This window comes from Epinephelus moara, chromosome 22 (genome assembly GCF_006386435.1).
Source record: "Epinephelus moara isolate mb chromosome 22, YSFRI_EMoa_1.0, whole genome shotgun sequence".
NCBI classification, from domain to species: Eukaryota; Metazoa; Chordata; class Actinopteri; order Perciformes; family Serranidae; genus Epinephelus; species Epinephelus moara.
The window spans coordinates 7,340,475-7,363,842 of record NC_065527.1 but is presented as its reverse complement, the minus strand read 5'-3'; the positions used below and the strand labels follow the sequence as shown (position 1 = coordinate 7,363,842).

The following is a 23,368-nucleotide window of genomic DNA, read 5'->3' as shown; positions in this document are numbered from 1 at the left end:
TCATTATTTTCTGGAACCGGCCCTGGACGCACTTCTGGACGGACGAGGAAACTACATCCATCTCTGCCATCTTCATTTGTCGTTACCTTCCTCTTCGGGTCAACTGGAACTAGTTCAATATGCACTACATTAAAAAGGACACAGCACCACCTATTGAGGCGGAGTCAGAAGTACTTTGTCAGAAATTCGATTTTCTCTTCTGCATGTGTACTCAGACAAGATGAGAAGTCCGACTTGACTGATTAGCCGAGCCATGAGCTTAGCTCGACTACTGCGTGCATGTAAACGTACTGACTGACCAAACAGTGGTTTTCGACAACTTCGGAGTGAGACCGGGTTGAAATCTAACCAAAGACAGGGGTCCCCCGAGAATCTGGTGTCATAGTCCTGCACTTTCTGTGTCCACCATCCACCCGACCACTGTGTGATTCCAGTGTGACACACACATACATGTAGTGCATCATTAAGTCAAGGAAATGTCTCTGAACATAATCCAGGCAGTATTTACACTGTGGTGCAGGAATGAGTCCTAACACCTGGAAATGAGTTAGCATTTTTGCATTTCTGGTTCCCTTGTCTCAAAGTCAAAGGTTAGATTTCTGAAATAAGGTCTGTGGTTGTACAGAGATTTTCACTTTTTCATCTATGACATAAAGTATGTCAGTAAATACCCCACTTGTGATTCTGAAGTTTTTACACGTCCTTAAAGGTTTTTCACAAGTGGATAAATGAGACTACAGCACATTGTCGTTGTGGTGGCGACGTAGATGTCATGCAACTGTACTGTAGTTTGTTTATAGCTTAACGTTAGCTTTTTATTACTGCCGATTGCGTCTATGCCTAAAAAAAAAATCATAAAAGTGGTGCTCATTTGTAAAGATTATCTTGCCAAACAAAATGTGAAAGTATCAGAAATGGGTTTTTTTCACCACTTTACCTTTCATCAGACAGCCTGTTTCAACAGGGAAGTCGTTCACAGCTTCAGTTCCACATATATGCTCTCTTCAAAGCCTCCAGACTCCATTGACAAAAATAGAAATTTTGGCTCGCTGAACTCAGCAGCTGCTGGTCTACCACTGCCTTGATCAGTTAGTTAGTTACTGTTATTGTGTGACTTTGGTAAATCTGAATTAACCCTTTCAAAACACCAAAGTCACACAAGAGCACAAATAACATCAATGATTAAGGCAGTGGCAGACCAGCAGCTTTTGCTTAGCCTCCATGTCAGACTCCAGCCTGCATGCCAACTGCCATTTACTGTTTTTTCAAAATAATCTGAACTATCTCTTCAACATTATACCTGCTGAACATCTGCATTGTCACTGGAAGCATATTAGCATGCTATTGTTAGCATTTAGCTGAAGGCCACATGGCCTTACAGAGCTGCTAGCATGGCTGCAGACTCCTTATTCATCACTGGCTAGACACTGACAGGAAGTGCAGCAGAATTGGTTTCGGAGGCTTATGAATTGTTTGTGAAATAGGTTTTGTTTGCAGCATGGGTCAAGTTATTAAATTTTAGGCCGCGTGGACAAAGGCAGCTTGCAGAGGGACGACTCAAATATTCATTCATTCAGATGCTGAGAGTCACAGAGGAAGAAAAAAAGATTCACACACACACAAAGACGACCTCAAAGCAAAAGTTGTGGATGTCAGAGGAGCAATGACAGAAACAAAGACAGGCTGGAGTTTTGCAGCATCAGGGCAGCATCAGCACTCGTCACAGTGGAATACTGATAGGGGACATGTTGCTTTGGCTGTGAGCCTTGGCCGCCCCGGCCTCAGCTCTGCTCCAACCGCCATCCGCCTCCTCCCAACAGCATCCAAGGGGCCACAGAGACTGGATGGGGGGGTCGAGGCGAGGGCTGCGTCATGCATCTCAATGCAAACCAGGCGCGTCGGCCTGTCAGCCCAAAGAGCCGTCTCTCTTCCCCGGCTGACACCGGAGCAGCCCAGCCAGTGCAACACTCGTCAGCATTTATTTTCATAAGCGGAGGAGCGGCGAGCTGTCACAGTCTGGCTGAGAGCACCACTCACATTTCCCCTTTTGTGTGTACATCTCACACACACAGGACACAGGAAGTTCCTCTGAAAGTTTACCACCTTTATTGTCCTGGCAGAGCCGCACTGCCGCATACACACACAGCCGTGAGCTTTGGAAACTTTAACATAAAAGGCTTCAAATGTCAGATGTTCACCTCAATCATATACAGACGGAGGATTAACAGCTTAAAAACTCTTTATCCCCAAGGAGATGGCTGACTTTTAGTCCTCTATCAGCCCCGGCTCGGCTCAGGAGGAGGAGGTGAGGCCGTAGTCTTTCACCTGCCACGTCGCACCGGGTAGTTTCTTTATTTTCACAGTTTTTTTCCCTGTACTTCCATGGGTGTAATTGCGGTATGAGATGGTGCTTTGAGCTGGGGCTGTTCTCATCAGCGCTGAGCAATTACATATGCCCCTAGGGGTGCTGATAAAAACACACACCGAGAATGAACTCTGCAGTGCCAGGTGACGGCGGGGAGGCTACAGCAGGCCCATATTAAACAGAAGCGGGCCACAGCACGGTGGAGGTGAATACAGATCACCTCCATACAGGCGCACGCAGCCCAGACAAACCCCAGCAAGCAGACAGCTTCCCGGTTCCAGACCAGGACACTGGGCTTTGTCAGCCCGCTGACCTGTGAAAGGAACCAGCCTCCATCTCCTCGCCTCATTATAGTGGCCAGCTAGGTTGATCGAACAGCGTTACTAAAAATATCAGTCCCCTGTGGTATTGTATGAGTATGAGAGGTAATTCTTATATAACTCTGATGTAATCACATTCATTTTTCTTTTATACTGACAACAGGAAGTCACCAATTTGCATAACAGCTATTCATTTTGGTTTATTGTTTTTTCCCCCCAATAAATTAACAATCTTTAATAACCCATCACTCAACACGTAGAAACAACCCCCCACTCTTACATCAAAGTAGGACTATTTTCAGGCCATTACAGACACAAAATATATTTTCTATTATTTAAGGTGTTCTAAGTATGTTTTGACAAAGAATAGAAAAAGACAAAAAGGACAAAACTACAATCTTTTAAATGCCTCTCTGAACCAAAATGATAAATCAAAATTAAAGAAGTTGTGCTGGGGAAGAAAAAAAAAAAATCAATGCCAAGTTGCCAAAACATGCACAATCCATACTACTAGAAGAAAAACATTCAGTAAAAGGTCCAGTGTGTTGGATTTAGAGGTGGAATACTATATTAATTAAAATATGTTCATTAGTATAATCGCCTGAAGCTGTAGAATCTGTGATGAGCGGTTTATATCCACATACAGAGTGGGTCCTCTTCCATCTTGTTTCTACAGCAGCCAAGAATGGACCACTGCATAGGGCCATTTGCATTTTCACATAGGCCACCGTAGTTCCTACACACCTGGCAGGGAAGTTGGGGAAGTTTCACCAATGTGTAGGCCAGTGCAATGGAAGTATACAATGTGGATAACCAAAACTACACACCAAAATAAATTCCTTTTCCAACAAGGTTTGTTTTGCTTACCAGGCGAGCATGTGCTCAGGAGTGATCACAAATCCAGAATGAGGCTCACACACCTGTGCTCCATGAGCCTCTTAACAGCTCAGGTGCTCTCACTTTGCCTGGCCAAATTTTCGCTGGGTCCTAGTGTCCTCCTCATGCAATCAGCTGGTGGCTTTTTGAGTCTTTTAAGCCTTTTTAAGCCCTGTGTATGAGCTTGACAAAAGAGGGGTGTACATTTTAATGGGAGAGGTAATTTTGTTTCTGTGCTCACAAAGTAATGGCTGTTAAAATCACAAAGGTTTCACTTTCTAATAATAATAATAATAATAATAATATCTTTATTTATAAAGCGCTTCTCAAAAACAAGTTACAAAGTGCTTTACATATTAAAGGACAATAAGTAGGCAGTTAGTGAAATGAAATAAAAAAAGAAATAAAATAAAACACAAAATGAGAGACAATAAAAGCAAACAGATAATTCAAATTAGTTAAAAGCAAGTCTGAAGTAGTGAGTTTTTAAAAGGGACTTTAAAAGAAGACAATGTATTAGCTTCCCTGATCTCCTCCGGCACGTCGTTCCATAGACGAGGGGCTCGAACAGAAAAGGCCTGGTCACCCTTGGTCTTCAAGTTGGACAAAGGGATGGCCAGGAATGACCTACCAGAGGCCCAGAGATCCTTTTTCCATTTTTGTAGGCTGACACAGAAGTTAGAGTCGCCCTGGTTCCCCTGACAAAAAGCCTGTGGGGTTTTAAATAATCTTCACAAATGAACACCACTTTCATGAGTTTTGAAGCCTGAATTCAATCACCAGAAGTAAAAGGCTAATGTAAGGCAACAGACAAAATACACCACAGCTGCGTGACATAATGTCACCATCAAAACAGGGGTGACAATCTGTGTGCCACTTGTTAGCAACAGCTTTTTATAAGATACATTAAAGCTTCAAAATTCACAAGCAGGGCATTTACTGATGAATCTTATTTCATCAAACCAACATGATGCAGAGTAGCTACGGCTCCAACTGGCTCAGTCTTGGCAAGGTGCTGAAAACATCCGTGAGTGCAGATAGGTCGAATAAGATTTACACACACCTCCATCTATGCAGTGTTTCACTTTATTGTTGAGTGTTCGGTCAATCCGACCTTCATCAGAGCGAACATGAGGCAACAATGGACAGGCTGGTAAAAGTAGAAAATCTCAGTCCAATCACTGGCTGTATGCAACACACCACAATATCAAACAAAGGTGGAACACAGTGAAAACAGAAAAATGTTTGAAATCACAGAGCACCTTATGACAATATCAAATTACAGTGACATCACATAGTAAATGGGGCTCTGAAAGGAGTCAGGCTAGAGCCATCATTAATCAGACATCCCCAAAAACAGGAATCTTTTAAGCTTGTGCTAACCACAGACCTTATTTCAGGCGTCTAAGCAAAGACCCATCGAGTTTGAGATGAGGGAACCAGAAGTGCAGAAATGCTAACTCAATGCTAACTCATTCTGTGTTTTAGGACTCATTCCTGCAAAACTCTATCGTGAAAGAAATATCTGTATAATAACTGTTTAAAGCATCACGAAATGTCTCGTTTCACCACTAGGGACTGGATCCATTCAGTGCAATAACATTTCAAAAGTCTAGAAGAGACGCACAATTAAATCACTCACTGCCGATTCAAGTTAGCAGAACGCTAAATAGGAAGCTAGCTGCTCCCCTGGCTAAATCTCAGGTGCCCCAGCAATGTGGAAACAGAGCGGAGGAATTTGGGTCATTTTAGACACAGAAATTGAATTTTCTTGATACTAAGATACTTTGATAGGAATGAAAGTGGCTCCGCCTCTGAAGCTGTTTCCAGTTTTCTTAATACATCCATGGTGACTATGCTAGGAGCCGGTGCATGCTTGCGTTCGTCAGTTACAATAGCTCTGAGCTTAGTTTCCTGCAGTGCTTTGGCATTTATTTCTCTCTGGCATTTTGTTTTCGGGATCGTACTCACTGTAGTCAGTTTCAGTCAGTAAGAGTTTTATTGATGAGGGAAATATCTCTGCCAAATTTCACAGTTTTAATTACTGGTATAACTGGGCATTGACAGCCATTTAAAACAACAGAACACCGAGAGAACGGTCTGACCAACACTGGCGAGACACATTTTGCTTGTGTGAATATAATGTAGACAGAGTTATAAGCATGCAGAAGTCAGCATGTCTAGCATGTTTTTCTAAAATACTACATACTAATATTGCAGAACAAAACTGAAAACCAACCGGGAAAAACAGAGGAACAGGGATGGGCACAGGAATCACCACAAGGATGAACACAGGAACGGCCACAGAATGCACCCAGGAGGAACACAGACGAACCGACAAAGGGAAACACACAGGTATATAACCAATCTCAAAAGCGAGACATAGCTGGAGTAGGTGGACACGGGAAAAAGGAGGGAAATGGAGATTGGCTAACAACAAGGGTAGAGTGTTAGCCACAGCATGACGGGAGGGAAGCACTGCCAGTTAGCCTCTGCTAGCCTCTGAGCTAGCCCCGGCTCTCTGTTTGGATCCAACTGGAGCACCGATCCCTGGTTTGTTATTCAGGTTAAAGTGGGAAGAAGCAGCAGGTTTGTCGGGCAGCTGAGTGAAGTGGAGCCTGCGGAGGAAACACCGGGACCGTCTGGATGTAATAGTCCGTGGAGGTGCTGTGGTGCTCGGCTGCACAGATAGGAAACCCCTCGGCTGACAGGACTCCGCTACTTTGTTTATCTTATGCATTCCTTGGACTTCCAGTTTCCCCTTTTGTGTTATTTCGTCTCACGCAGGCGCAGAACATATGTGCTGCTTGGCCATCGGTGCCCTGACACAGGGCGACATGAGGCGACGTAGACGACGCAACAGTTGGCTTTCGTCGCCGCTAGTTCTTTGATGTCGGTTTGGTGTGTCCGCACCTTAATACAGAACAGGTGTGAAGGGTAGAGTCAGGGAGCAGGGAAGGACTAACGAGACAGGTGTGACAGAAAACAGGCGGGAAAACACACCAAGACAGGAAGCAAAACCAGACATGACACAAGAGAAGAAGAATCTATAAAATAAAACAGGAAACAGATTAAACACGAATGAACATGAACATGAAACAAGGAACACGAACAGAAAACTCCAAAACAAAGTCCACAGGATAACAGAACAAAAACCAGGATCATGACAGTTGTACCCTCTACCCCTGTCCTTGCACTCACAAGGATATAAACAATCAATAGTTGCTGAGCAACAGGTCAACAGAGCAACAGGTCTTCCTAAAACTGGCCAGGCTGTGAGACTTTCTTTACTTCACACATCAAAGTTGAACCCGGCGATGGTGAGCAAGTGAAGCTTTTCTTGGTACTTTCATTTACTATTGTTCCGGAGACATTTGATATCTTGTCTGTTCATGTTTTGTGTGAGAGACAAGCTTTCTGTTGAAAACTATTGCCAACATCTAAGTTTCGCCAAAGTAGAGTGGATTGAATTCTCGACTGCGACCCCACTTTGTGATCTACACCCACGCTGCTCACACATCACACGTCACATCGAGGCAGTAAATCATGTCTTTTCCACTTGAAACAGCGCATCGTTTCACACCTCTCACCTCCGTTGAATGATTGACGTTGACGCTCGCTTCGATCAGTCTTTAACGGATGCACCTGTCCTTTGCTTTGGACGTGACATGGACGCAAATCAAGGAAGTCTGGGGAGTTTATAAAAACATAGATGAGGAGAGAATTAGGTACAGAAACATCCCACCTGTGAGACCGTTCCTTTGTCTTTTTTAATGATAGAAAAGGAGAAAAATGTTTATGAATCTCCTACAATGTGTTTCTTTTTTCCATACTTGTGCAGTTGAAGAGAATGGTGCATCTCTCACCTTTTACCAATTGATTTATTTCTAAGACTTCATAACATTAATTCGATGGTTTCCACTAACTGTGGTGATTCCCTGACTTTTCCTCTCCTGCCACAAGTCAAAGTTTTCACTTACCCAATGTCAAGATCTGCTTGATGAATGGCCACAAAACCTTGTGCTGACATTCATGTTTGCAAGACACTGAATCCTACTGACTTTGGTGATTGCCTTGACTTTTCTTTAAGCGTCCCCGTGAGGCTGACATTTGTAGTTTTGAGTGAAATGTCTCCATAACTTTTGAATGGGTTGCCGTTAAATTTGATGCTGTCATCATCCCCAAGGGACGATTGTAGTAAGTTTGATTACCCCTTAAAGGTTGCCTGACATCAGACAGAGCTGTCAACTTGTTGCACTCTGTTTTCATCTCCAGTGTGACATTGTGTCCGCTCTAACTGATTTACATGGGGAAGGGGGATTCAGTTTTTTCCTTAACCAATCACTGGAGACCAAGGTATCCCCCTGAACGTCACTTTAAGTCCACCATGATGTGCAACCATGACAACATACTTGTTTTGTTGGGGTTTTAAGAGCGGAGCACAGCAAAGCAAAACAAATGAAGATGTCGGCCGATACTGAGAAGACATGTTGATTTAAAACAGCCTCAATAGCAGCATTTATCTTGTCTGTAGAGGTCACCATTGTTGTTATTATTTCTCATTGGTTCCAGCTCACAGCTTGACAATGGTGTTAAGCGGCATTTATACTTGGTCTGCGTTGGGGTTTCTGTGAAGAGCTGTAAAGTTTAGTTAATTCAAAACACACATTAAACACACATTAAACATGGCTTAATAGAGACACTTTCAAACACAAGTACACAAATCAGCTTCACTATAACTCGCAGCATTCACAGACAAACACTTGTCTTTATCTGGACACATTTTCCCCACAAATACAACATGCTAACGTTATTAGCACAAGCATATGGCATTTTACATTGTATAATTTAGCCTTGCAGCTAGCCATCTTTTCCTCTTCTCATATAAAACCAGGGACAACAGCGACATTTAACAAAGGTAACGGTACACAATTCGGCTCCATTACAACTCACAAGATTCACTGACAAAACAACTGTCTTATACTAAACATGTTTTCCAAACAAATATAACATGCTAACATTATTAGCACAAGCCTATGGCATTTTACATTGTATAAATTAGCCTAGCGGCGAGCAGAGATTTCCTCTGCTCACATGAAGCCAGGATAAATCACACACAAGACTTAAAATGCCATTTTAGTGGAGGCTTTATTGTCTTCACAATTTATTGTTTCTTATCTGTGAAATTAAACTAAATAAAAGCAGTCAAAAGTAGAGATTCAACGCAGAAGTATACATTCCGCATTAGTCCCCCCAGTGGTGCTGATTGGTTGTTTTTTATTTCAAACCAAGAAATGTTTCATGTTACGATGCCAGATGAATCAGTCAACTCGGCAGAGTGAGGCGATCCAGGCGACCTTAAAGGGGCTCTATGTGAAATTCAGAGCGTGTGAGTTGTCTGCACACAGTTCTCAACATGGAGATAGCTGAGCATGTGGCTAGCAGCTAAGCTAACTCCATATACAGCACTAAACAGCAGCAACAGTGCTGACAGAGCTAACAGTGTTGACCTGGTGCCAACTGGAGGGTTGGTGCTATTTTGGACAACGGCATTCCTATATCAGTGGCAGCTGCCATATGTGTGCAGTGCAACACAGCATAGATGAGCTAGCCAGAGGGATACACACCTACCAGCTTACCACAACAAACCTTGGATTACAACACACACAGAGGGAGTGTGACTTCATTCTCTGCTCAGGACGCCATTACTCCACTATGGTTCACTGTTATATTAATGCTCTGAATGTCACACACAGAACTTCTTCAGGTCAAAACTTTAATTTCTCCTAATTTTTTTCGCAAACCTAACACACTAACCTAAGATGGTGATTAACTGGATGGTAAACATACCTGCTGAACATCATTTTTACTGTTCTTTGTTCTGAGCTATTTTCTGTTTCAGTGCCCTACTTTTCCCACAAGAATCAACACGGTTTCACTTCATGTTTTAGAAAAGATATCAAATTGATTTTTACTGAGGTTTAGCCATTTGACAAGATATACAGTGCCGTCTTGTGCAGCGCTCACTTTGTTCATGCTTTGAAATGTTTTTCAATCGACAGCCAACACCTACATGCTGTTAGTAATTTAAGGGCACGCTGTGCTTCTGTGCTGGAGCAGAGGCACTTGTAAAACACAAAAACCACATGTGTACAAAAAACACAAACACACATACGGACATGTGCACTCGTACAGGAATAGAACATCCCAGCATTTAACAACTCCTCAACTGGCCCCAGCGTCAACAGCAACTCTTCTTTCCTCTGCTCAGTATCGGCCGTCTCTGTCTTATCTGTCTGACACTGCGGCATGCACACATTTGTCTTATTTAATTTTAAATGGGAAGTCCCACTCCGCCGTTGATAACATTTTATCTCCTGCATTTTAACGAGAGAAAAAGAGACAGACCAGCACTGGCTCCCTTTTTAGTTTTTGAGATCCCCATCCTCCCGTCTCATCAATTTGTTTCTCCACTTTAGACTTCCTATGATAGCAGTCATCAATTTATGAAAATATTCAGCACCTGGGACTCCTCTCTTCTCTCTCTGCTGCTCTCGCCCCCTCAGTCCTTGAATGTATATCCAGAATAAGTGTCCATCACCACAACAGAACATACACACTGCCTCCTCATGTCCTTAGGCTCTTAAACTCTTCTTGCACACTCTGTGCTCCATTTACTCTGGTGTGCCTCCTTTTCTGCAGAGCTTTAGTTTAATTCCTTTGAACCTGCCTGTTGTATTTATGGAGCATCGTTTCCATCCCTGCACCAAAGTGCTCGCATTGAAGCTAACAAATAACTGCATGAGCCATATTTCAAAATGGGGCGTTCAGTGTCCTTCAGAACTTCAGTTATTAAAATCCACTTTGAGAATCTGCTTTGTGCACAAGGAAAACATCTTTATACTTCTGTATTAATACTTCATAAACATAAACAATCAGTACAAATTAATGGCAAAAACAACATTTACAATGTGTTCATTTACAGTGGTTGTAATCGGCCGCTCACTCCTGTAATAAAGGACTAAAACGCTTGTGACCCCGGTGTTGTCGTGATAAGTTTTCATCTCACAAAGCAGTTTAATGGAAATTTATACACTTCAGTGCTTCACGGCGTGTTAGGGCACAGGGTCACTGTCAAGCAGCACTGAAGAGTTTGGAAAGTGTGCCTGAGCGAAAGTCAGCTGAGGACAGAGAAGGAGTATATGGTATCTGTGAGAGTAAAGGGAAAAATAACATGAAAAGCAACAATGGTATGGCTGAGGGGAGTGATTTATGATGATGTGAAGCCACAGCAGGCCTCTACAAGAGAGTAGCTGGCTGTCTGGCTCAGAGATAAGAGAGGGTAGATAGGATGCTTCCCTGACAGACAAGGTGACAATCCGGCCTCAGTGTGTGTAAACAAGAACGCCACTCTCTCCCTGCCCGACGACGGGGTTAACACCTCTGTCCGTCAGCCGGGCTCCCATCATCGCTCACTGGGCACTCTCCTCCCCGTCTGCTTGTCAAGGTCCGGGAGAAGGGAAGTCGCACCTTCTGCTGCTGGTGCGTGCCAACATGGCTGGCAGAGGGAGGAGATGGGGTGGCACATGGTGGCACAGGCTGCCAGAGTTTTATTAGTTTCCCTTCACAGCCTCGGTTGCCCAAAAAAAAAGATCAGACAAGGTTGACAATCCTCTTTGTCTGCGCTGTAAACACAGCGGTCCTCAGAGCCACAAATCCCTTCAAGCAAGACTGAGTGGAGTGTTTGGGATGATACAGTAGTTTGGATTAACAGCCCACCAACAGCTCAGCTCGCTCCTTGTGTCAGACTGATACTGGAGGTCCCTACTCAAATGTATATTAGCATTTGATGTAATATATTTAGACTTCAATAGTTAGGAGGAGGCCGCACAGATCCATGAGTTTTAGGGCTTATCGTATGGAAGGATGTTCAACAGTGGATTAAATGATAGATTTTAAAACTCATTTTATAAAGTCATGTACCAAAAATGTGTGCTTAAAGCTAAGGTAGGCAGAAATCTGGCAAAGGCAAAAAAGAAAAGATCTCATTTCATTGTGCAGTTGCATGCAGCGCATTTGCTCAGCTCCTCCTTGCCCCACTCTTTCTCTCTGTTTATCAGACCACAAATGAAACAAGAATTCGCTAGCAAGCCACCCCATGGTTCCTCTGCTCCTTCCTCCACAGCTCAGGAGACAAACCTTCGGTCGGTGGCTGTAACAGCTTGACTTCAGCCAGCGCAGCCCCCCCTGCGCCAGGTCTCACAGCAGGCTGGTGGCCAAAGGCAGCACCAGGTCTAACCTGTGTAACAGCAGCAACAGAAAGTTTGCTGATCCAACAAGGAGTCAGGGCTGTCCAGTCCCCTGGAGCTGGGGTTTGCTCTGGCTGGAGATAGGCTACTGCGGCTGATGACTGGGAGTCCGTCACTGGAGCTGTTGCCCACTCTCCTCCCGGCAAGGTGGTCTGTAGTGGCAGGGAGTGAGGCGGAGGACATACTCTGATTCTAGCCTCTAGCTAATGTTAGCTACATGAACATGAACTTAGCAGAAGACTTAATTCTCCTAAAGACTCTCCTGTAGACTCTTTTTGGGAAGTCCATCTTCCTCTTTGCTTTGCAGTGTAGGCAGTTGTTGCTGATGCCGGAACAGCCCATTTCTCTGCCATTGAATCAGGCTTTCACTGAAAGGACGTGCACACACATCTGCATTTGTGGAACAGCCTATAGGAACGTGCTCTCTCCGAAATGACCTGTGATTGGCCAGAGTCTCCTGTCACAGGCTAAATCTTCTAAAGCCTTCTGAAAACAGAGCCAAGAGGAGGTGCAGAGGTCTAGTTTTCACTCAGTCCATTTGAATGACAATATGCTCAAAGTTTATTATCGGATTTTTGCCCTAATAATGCCAAAATTAAACTGCCTACCCAGCTTTCAACTTCTTTGATTCACATGATTTTCACAGCAAAAATACAACATTAAAACCTTTATTAATGGAAAACTATGATGACCTGTTCCATTTTTTGTCAGCAAATAAAAAACTAAATAATGTGAAAGACAAACAACACATTTCTGTTTTAATTTAAAGTCTTATTCAGTGACTTGGATGCATCTGTGGAATGACTCTGTAGCTCCTGATTACAGAAACAGTTTCCTCCTGTTGGATCTTGCATTAATTAACATTTTGCCTGTCAGTAATTTTTGTTAGTGGTTCTTGGAAGAAACCAATTTTGTGGACACAATTCATCTACAATCCAGTGAGAATTAGACAAGAAGCAACAACAAAACAGCCGGGAGAAAGTATGAAAACATGCAGGTTGCCACACTGCTATCTGCAAGCTAATGAATCTCTATCAAGTGCTGTGTATGTAACATCAATGTTACTGTCAGTCGACTATGATTGTGTAGGTTCCAGGGATAATATTGGCCGTCAACCAGCTAAATCCTCCAGATGTTCACTAAAGAAAGATTGGAAATTATACTGGATTCACTGAGCGGAGTCAGTCTGTTGTTGGCCCTGTTAGTGCAGGGCAGAGTGAGATGTGTGAGACAGCAGAGCCTTTTCCACTAACCCCAGGATAAACAAGAGTGATACATGTAACCATGGTAGAAGTACACATTAAAGATAACAACAGCTGTAGACTCAAACTGCTCAGAATACATGAAAATGAAAAATGCATGGCAAAAATGAGGCTAAAATTTCACAGAGAAAAACTACACTAAAATATCTTAAGTTTCTATGAACGAACAAAAATCAAATGACTAAAAACTAATATTCATTTGGGCAAAAAAAATTATAACTAAATCAAAATCAGAACACTACGTTACAGTAGCCCCTTTTACACTGCCAGATTTTCCGCGAATGTTGGGCCGTTTTGCCGGCAAGCTGCGAGCGTTTAGACACACAGAGCCGGATTGGTGAGTTGATCCGAGGTGCAAAATTTTCCGCCTCGTAGGGTAGACATATTGGTGGAACCCTTTTAGTTTAAAAAGACCGAGGCGGCCTTCCGCAACGAGAGGGGCTGTTGATGACTTGTGGGAGGAGCTGTTGATGACGCTGCACGTGCGAGCCACTGGTGGTGGATAAACAGGAAACAGCTGATAGCAGGAATTAGTGAGCAGCTAGTAGCAAGAGGGAAACACAAACCTGACAGAGACTGTAAAGATGAGCAACTGGGGAGACAAGGAATTGCGCGCCCTCCTTGTCCTCGCAAACGAAGAGGCCATTAACCGTCAGATGACGGGGACGGTGAAGAACGGGTGGACTTACGAGAGAATCGCAGAAGGACTGAGCAGCCGCGGCTTCCCTCCCACGTCACTGTTTACGTCACACGCTGAGCTACACGTTTTGTTACTTGCTCACGCCCCCCATTGCCCCGAAAAAGGCGCATTCTGCATAAACAAAAGTAGGTAGGCGGCATTTTGCTGCACTCCGCGATTTTGTTTTTATACTGCCAATGCTGAAAAAAGACTGATTGGGCTTTCCTGCAAATTTGCACAATTCCTACCTAAAAAGGGCTAGTGTGTCAGGGCAAAAGTTGAGCCAGGTTGTGTCGATGCAGTGGCATTTCTTTACAGTGCTATCATCTGCCTAAACATTGCCTAAATTAGGATATATTAATCAGTCAGTGTGTACATTTATTTAGCTCTTGGATCTAAAGCTAAATATTTCACCAACAACTGGCCAGATTGACATTAAGTCTGTGTATTCGTGTTTCCCATTGGATGATTTTTTCTGAATTTAATGGTGACTATTTTGTCCTCTTGTTCAGTGCCAACATCTGGTCCCCTGACCAACAGTTAAGGTTCCCAGAGAATATTAAAACATAAAGATGCCATAAAATATACTGATCCTTCTTCTAGCACAACAATCAAGTAAAAATGCTCACTTATATGAATGAAATGTCAACTTAAGTCATGATTGCCAGAGGATGAACTCTTTCCACTTTGCTTAACTCTTGATGGATTTTCTTCGGACAAACTTAAAGGATACTTTACTGAATCTTATTTTTGTATTTTTAGCCATTGTTCTTTTTTTAATCAGTTTTAATTAATTTTGTAAGAACCAAGTGCCAAGGACACCTAGTTTTCTTGCGTAATGAGGGATTATCATTGATTTCTTAACCTATTCAGTTTAAGTTTTTGAGGTAATGAGGATAAATTGTTGGCTTGTTTAAAGCTGCAAGTTTTTCCTGTCACTGTATTTGTCCTGTTGGACTTTGTCATAGCGACGTTAGCATGTTCTGAAAACTCAAATTGTTTTGATGCGTACAATTTCATCATGTCAAATAGAAATAATGGGCAGCATGGTGGTGCAGTGGTTAGTATTGTCGCCCCACTGCCAATGGTTTTGTTGTTCAAACCCAGGGTGGGTGGGAGGAGCCACTCTCTGTGGAGTTTGCATGTTCTCCCCGTGTCAGCATGGGTTATCTCCGGGAACTCTGACTTCCTCCCACAATCCAAACATGCACATCAGGTTAATTGGTGACTGTAAATTGTCCGTGGGTGTGACTGATTGTCTGTCTGTCTCTATGTGTCAGCCCTGTGATAGTCTGGTGACCTGTCCAGGGTGTACCTCGCCTCTCACCCAATGTCAGCTGGGATAGGCTCCAGCCCACCGCGACCCCCAGCAGGATAAGCAAAATAGAAATAATGCTCAAAACTACAAAACTAAAACCAAGCTGTAATTAACAGTAATTAACCATTGTCATTTACTGTTAGGTCCACTACAGGTGAGGCTCTGTGAATGGAAAAATCTGCAGTATATATTTAACTGCAGGGCGTAAGGAACATTTCACCCTCTTGGGGCCACCATCAGGGCTTTAGCCCTGTTTTTCTACTTGACAGTGGCAAAGGTTTTTACTCTTCAAATTCCACTGACACCTGCCTCACCCTGCCCTCCAGCTGCAGCTGGCAACCTTGGGATGTGGCAACCCCAAGAGGCAGTGAAGAAGTGCCGTCTACATTTTTACCCAGACATTGTGTAATGTTACATCAGTAAACTGTATACTGCTACGAATAAGAAGTAGAGGTGCACATGGTCTGGAAAATCTATTGGCAGCAGCTCCGGCCATCACTGCCTCTCTATAATTGGTGCTTAAGACTGATAAGAAAGGTTTAAATCCTGATTAGTTAAACTTTAAAGAGTGACTCCTTCACTCTAAATAAAGAAGGTCTAGGTTGTAATCCACAGTTTTTGTTTTCTATAGTTTAAATTAGTTTTGTGTCATCTATAAAATGCTAAGAAATAGTGAAAAATGCTAAATGCGAAGGTGACACCTGTGTTTCAGCCGACCACTGTCAAAAACCCAATGATATTTAATTTACATTAGCATCAACATTGCTATGGTGTGTACATTTAGCATTTAGCTCAAAGAACAGATGTATTACCCTGCGAAATGACTTGCTTATGGGCCCAGTGATGCAGAGGCAGGATGGAAGAACAGGGTAATTCTTACACACGGAAATTGAACTTCTTTGGCTTTATGTGTCACCGAGAAACTTTGATAGGAATAAACAGGGCCCAGCCTACAGTGCTGTATCCAGTTCTCTTTATACATCCATGATTTTAACCTAAAACATGATCTTTTCCCAGCCTAACCAAGTAGTTTTGTCGCCTAAAGCTAAGCACGTTTCACAATATTAACCATGAGGTACAATGTGCCTCACATAAAGACGCTGACAGGTGCTCTGTGCATTGCTATCACACACTGAGGGGTTGGCACTATAGCAACTGGCTGGTAAATGCAGCAGAGCATTTACCAGCTGAAGAGACATTTTTCTCTTGCTGGAGATAAAAACAAGAGATAAAAGGAGAGTAAATGTTGGACTTACATTTGTTAGCTGGCCAGACATGTGCCTGCAAATTAATGCTAATGTTGGTCTGCGTCTGCTGGATGCTGGATTTTTGCCAACACGTTAGCCGTATCACCCGTTCAAATCAATAATATATCTAATACTTTGTTACGGAATTCTGTTAATTAAAGCATTTGATAGTTTCTACTTCGGACATGGAGAAAAGGCCTTTTGTGTGTGTGTGAATCATGGAATCAATGATTTCTATCAGTTGACAGGTTTTAAAAAAGCACATGAAAAATACAGACTTGACGTTCAAAGGCCTTGATCTTACATCACAGGTCCGGGCAATTACTGCATAATGCTGAAGGTGGTAAGGCTGTCACTTTCTATTCATAATTTGAACTTGAAAGGACCTGTTCCAATTCAAAAGGTACAGTATATAAATGCAACAAACCATCTAGACCTATCAGTCAACTAAATTAATAAATAAAAAAGAAGGAGGACAATTGTGAACAAAACTGTCCTGATCACTCAGATGATCACCACATGGAGTATTTTGGGTTCTACACGATAAGTAAAGGCCAAAGAAGACCATCACTAACGATGTGTAAAAGCAGCTGCCTTACATGTCCATCGTGTAAGATTTAGGGGCATCTATTGTCAGAAATGGTATATAATATTCATAGATATTTTTTATTAGTGTATGAATCCGTTCTCACGTCTGGAACCTCCTGTCTACAACGGGCTTCAGACACGCCCTCATTGAGGACTTGGCTCAGATTCCGGAGTTACTTCTAATCCTGAAGCCTCCTTAAGGAATCTGATCCCGTTTGATTCAGTGGTGGGAACCCCTTGCCACTGCCTGCCTTTGCTGACGTTGACCCCAGCAGGATTCGAACCCTAGAACCTTCCACATGGAAGAGGAGTGCTCTAACCACTACACTAGGGACTTGAAAGTAAGAATTCTCGTGGTTTGTTACCTTAAGGTGTGGACACACCAAACCGACATCAAAGAACTAGCGGCGACGAAAGCCAACTGTTGCGTCGTCTACGTCGCCTCACGTCGCTCTGTGTCAGTTGCATTTGAACACACTACACGGACTACATCCGACGGCCAAGTAGCATATACGTTCTGCGCCTGCGTGAGAGAGCGGAGTGAGAGAGTGGTACATCCTGTCAGCCGAGGGGTTTCCTATCTGTGCAGCCGAGCACCGCAGCACCTCCACAGACTTACATCCAGACGGTCCCGGTGTTTCCTCCGCAGGCTCCACTTCACTCAGCTGCCCGATAAACCAGCTGCTTCTTTCCACTTTAACCTGAATAACAAACCAGGGCTCGGTGCTCCGGTTGGATCCAAATGGAAAACCGGGGCTAACATTAGCTGGGAAGCTAGCGGAGGCTAACTGGCTGTGCTTCCCTCCGGTCATGCTGTGGCTAACGCTCGGCTGTGCTTCCCTCCGGTCATGCTGTGGCTAACGCTCCACTAGCCTCACAGCTAGCTCCGGTTTGTTATTCAGGTTAAAGTGGGAAGAAGCAGCGGGTCTGTCGGGGCACCTGAGTGAAGTGGAGCCTGAGGAGGAAGCACCAGTTAGCCCCGGTTTCACTACAGGCAGATTCACTCGCTACAGGGGCGAGGAAATAAAACCTGAACAGCCAATCAGAGTGATCTCTCTCACTGACAAGCTCCGCCGCTGATTCAACATGCTCAATCAGCCGAAAAGCCGCCGCCAAAGTGCAGACACTACAGGACACACCTCAAAAACTAGGGCGACAGACGCTCATCGACGGCCCGACTTTGGTCGACGGCCAACCGTCAGCTTGGTGTGTCAGGGCCTTTAGAATGAGATGTTTATGTTGACATACAGAGTGGGTCCTCTTCCATGGATTCCACCATGTTGTTTCTACAGTCGCCCAAACAGACAAATCAGACTCTGGCTCTAGACAGGGCCATTTGTGTTTTTGTGTGTTGTTCTTCTACATGCTTGGCACACAGGAGAGATTTCAGTTCGGCAATCTTACCGCTAGACGCCACTTCTACACACTGGACCTTTAATCTACAGCAACAGTTGCAATTTGCGACCCAAGTGAGGCAGCAGAGACACCAGAAACTACAGAACAACCTCACATGACAGCCCCAAGACACAGAGTGCAGCTGTATGGCACCACATTGGAAAATATGTAGACTATAGTGAAGGGGAACAATCTCACGCTGATCATGGTCTGAAGGAAACTGCAAAAAAAAAAAAAAAGGTGACAGACCTGGTAGGTGTTGCTTTAAGGACCTCGTGATGATGGGTTCAGCAACAACAGTCCCACTTTATTAGCAGGGTATCTTACAGTCAGCATGTGTAGACTAAATATGCAAATTGATGTAAATGAACCTAAAAAAAAGCTGATTTTTTTGTCACTTCAAGCACATGTGTTAAATCTGCTGGAGTATGATTACAGAATTTATGAGTCTGTTTCCCTCCTGCGATGCTATAGATAGAGCTCCAAGCAGTCCTTCCTGTGAGATTCACTGACTACAAGATGTCACGCTGGTGTATCTATTCTCAGCTTAACATGCTATATCTGAGGTGATACTGACAAAATGTCAGCCACGTTGGCCTCTCTTTTAACAGCCTTACAACCCCTCAGGAGTCTCTCAGACGTTTCCGACATGTAACTGATGCTTCTGCTGCTCCTGCTGCTCCTGTTCTCTTTGTCCTGTGCACGACATGTGAGGAAACACAATCTGGTGCTTACAGAACGTCTGTGTAATTTACTCGGACAGCATATCCCACTCCTCCTACACCACACAATGACCCCTGCGGTTCAGTTTTTCAACCTCTCAGCCCTCACCTGGCCCCCAGCGGCTTTACATTCAGCTGCTGATGTTTCCCTTTGGTACTCAACACACCTACAATCAGTTCATCCTGGTGTCTATATCAGTCCTCCGGTTTATGTATGCGCCTGTTTTTGTGCTTGTATAACCCAAACCCTCATGCCTCTCCCCTCATACAGCCTGTCTGGGACTATTAGGGGCTACAAGAAGAGGGAAATGTAATAACCAGCGAGCCCTGGTGCCTTGTCAGCACGGCTCAGCCTCTAGAGAGGCCTGCCCATCATGGACAGCATCCGTGACGGTGCAGATTACACCGTATACTGCAATAAACCTGACACATGGAGAAGTCAGAGATTACAGCAGACTATTTCTACCATCTATTATTGCAGCTGTAACCCTCATCTCCAGTTTCAGCCCGTGGTGGAGTGAGCACACAGCGCCCTCTGGTGGTGAAACACTGACACGACCACTCACACTTGTTATTTTTCTGTTTTAATCTGATATTAAAACACATTACAAAGTCAGTATGCAAATACCCTCATTGTTAAATTAAATTATTGGAAATGCACACGTCTTGAACATGTCTTTGATGATGTGAGCTACAGCCAAGAGCATAAATTAATCCATGTTTGCACCTTAAACAGAGTTTGGAAACTAATAAATATGAACCTACAAGTGTAAAATACAGGCATACCAAGTTTGACATTAAGTATATATATGTCTTTATATATCCACTTAAACAATCAGCCCAGTAGCTCACACTATCTATCATACTGAGATAAAGCCATAGGTGATCACAATAAAGAAAATAAATGGAGTTTGTGGATAAAATCAGGCAGTAAGAAACCACTGAGAGAATAAGTGCATAAGCAATGCAGTTCCAGTGAGAGGAGTTCAGTCTGTTTCCGTTTAACTATGCACATAAGAAACACTCTGCCACACGGTGTGGCCAAATTCTAAAGAAATGCTTAGAGAGCAGGCATCGTTGCAAACATCTTCCTGTCGTCCCACAAGGACGTCACACAGTGCAAAAACAATACAGCTTGGATGCGATACTACCACACACAGACAGTGCAAAATACATCCCTGCCTCGAGTGACACCAACACTGTTACTGGTAACAAGTCTGATCAGCAGCGGGAGGCCGTGACTTGCAGCCTGCCGCTGCTGAGTCAGTGTCAGAGGATGTGAACTGACAAAAACATCAGCACCATTAAAGCCCTGCATGTAGACTTTACAGTTACATTACAGTGCATTATCTTGTCCTCGGGTTGCTCATGGAGGCTTCAAGGATAATTCCAGATGATTACAACTTGGGTGTTTTTGTAGTTTTGGCCATTGTTTCTGTTGGGTTTGATGACACTGAATGGACCAAGGTCATAGCTGAGATTCGAGATAACAGTGACGTCTCTTCAATAACGTATAATTCTGTATACACAAACCTACTTGTGGCAAGACATGAACGCACCAAGGTGAGGTTTTGCAGTCATGACCAAACAAGCTTTTGTGCACTATCTCCACTGCCTTGGAAGGCGAGGATTGCTGGATTCACATTACAACGTTTCCTACAGAGAAAAGTAGAATACTTTAGCGTCCCCACCCCAAAGCAGGGACTTCACTACCTTTATAGATATCTAAAAAATAAGCAAAATACCAATCCAAGTTTCTCTCTTTCATCGAGCTAAGACTTTCGCTTAATCCCCTTGTTAACCCATCGTAAAACACACTTCATTCAAACTCGACAGAAACAAAATAAATCCCCGCTGTGTCTCTGCCTCTCAGTTTACGCCGAGCAGTGGCGCTCACTTCTTCTTTGAAGACAACTACAGTGATGTTACATCACGTTTCAACAACGTGGAATTAATGGCAACTAAATAACTGATTACTTGAATTTCAAAACTAACACGTTACCTCCGAACACTGCCAGTTATAAATACATCTACTCCCTGTACAAAGATGTCAATACAGTCTGGTTTTAGTCCTTTGCACAGTGACATATCTCCAACCTCCTGGGTTCTAAATGATATTACACGAGCCTTGGATAGCAAAATGTCCCGTACTGGTTTTGATTCAGCTGCCTATGGTTTGAAAACTACCTCTCTGACAGACTGCAATGTGTAAAGATGGATGATGTCCATTCCAGTTGTAATATTACTAAAGGTGTTCCACAGGGCTCAGTGTTAGGGCCAATATTGTTTTCAATTTACATAAATGATATTAACCCACCCCTCCCCCCAAATCATGTAAATTTCATCTGTATGCGGATGACAGAGTTTTATATTGCTTATATTATATTACATCTGCTCAATCAGCCAGTGAACGTCTACAATCGTCTTTTGATTTGCTTCAACTTCAGTTACATATCCTAAGTTAGTACTTCACTCAGATGTAACCAAATGGATGCTGTTCACCAAGGCTTCTCACACTGGTTCTTTCAATATCCATTCTGCAAATGGCTCATCCATATAGAGTCAAACTATATAAATACCTTGGTATCTGGCTGGATGACCATCTTAATTTTAAGCACCATACTGAAAAAACACTTGGTTTTCTGTACAGAAATAAAAGCTGTTTTCCTTTTGTACACAGGAAAAGAATTGTAGAATCTGTATTTTTGTCTGTTTTGGATTATGGGGATGTTATATATGGAAAAGCTGCTGCCTCTACACTGAAATCACTGGATGATGTCTACCACTCAGCCCTAAGGTTCATAACAGGTGATCCTTACAGCACCCACCACTGACACCTTTACCGAAAGGTTGGCTGACCACAGTTGGCTGTGAGGCAGGAAAAGCATTTGTTCATTTATAAAGCTTTGATACAGATGCTTCCACCCTATATTTCATCAGTCTTAACTCTGTCCTCACATACTGTTGGTCCTCGTTCACAGAATAGGTTGCTTCACATTCCCTTAATCAGAACTAGGTCATTCTCTTACAGTGCACCTTATACATGGAATAATCTGCAAAAGACTTAGAACTTGGACACTCTGCTACACTTACGGCTGTTTAAGTGCCTTATTTCTGATCTTGTTTTAATTGAGTGCGCATGCTTTTAATTATACATCTACACTTTAGCATAGTTATCACCCTGTAGCTCTACTTTTACTGCTCATTTATAGTTATTGTTGTTGCTTTGAATGATTTCATTTCTGTTTTAACTGATATGATTGTTTTAATGTCTGAGTTCATGCTCGACATCATTGAAAATTAGGGGTCTCCCAAGGTTTGAATGAATGAATGAATGCATGACTGAATGAATACCTTTTAGGGCTGGGTATTGCTACTTGATACCTTTAAAGTATCGACTAAAATAAACCAGTACCTGCATTCAGTTGTTTGTGTACCTAGATACAGAAAAAAATGACTATTTGTATGGTCGTGTTGGCAGCCAATCACTGGGAGCATTCTTTGATTTACTGCAACATGTGATTGGCCCATGACCGTAACAGCTACAGTCCATACAGTCTGTGGTGCGGTGAAGTTGAGTGCAGTGTCTCTGATGGAGATGGCAGTTCAGCGTGCTAAGATGCACCAAAACATTTAAAAGTATGGCGTCACTGCATGCTTGTGGCATCTGGTGGCGCTTTATGCAAATGAGTTCTTCCAATTCACGATGGGTATTGGATTTAGCAGAAAAAAAACTGTATCTACTGAAGTACTCTACTGGGATCTGTATCACATTAAAGGTACCATTATTGGTGCTGGTATTGTCATTTTTAAACAATACCCAGCCCTGATTCCTTTGATCAATTAAAAGGCAGCAGTCGGCCAAAACTGCAGTCCAACTAGCCAGTGTGACACTTTACGGCCCTGCTGATGTGTGCATGTTGTCACCATGACAACTAACAATTACAGTTCAGTTTCAATTTCAAGTTCAGGTAGTTCAAAGTCCTTTCTATTCATTCTATTTCTATGAGTCAGACTGACAACAGTTCAGACAGATTGATTTAACCAGGCGTTCTCAATGTTTCTGCACTACAGATGAATGTTGTATTGACAACTAACTATTGAACCACTATCTTGAGCAAAAAGAAGGTCAGACTTCATGTTTGTTTACGTCTTTTATACACTCAAACTCTGAATGTGTTTTCAGCTAGTTGGCAATATGAGCACATCTGCAGATTAAAGCAGACTGAGCTAAACAGGTGATGACTGACATTTTTAAGCTCAAAGTCAGTGTCCTTGAGATTCAAG

General features: G+C 43.1%; 1 protein-coding gene across 1 annotated transcript in view; it reads left to right on the top strand.

Annotated features, from left to right (window-relative positions):
* The window catches only part of rpl15 (ribosomal protein L15), a 993,591-nt gene that overhangs the window by 314,137 nt on the left and 656,086 nt on the right, over positions 1–23,368 (top strand). The gene's annotated exons all lie outside the window — the stretch shown is intronic.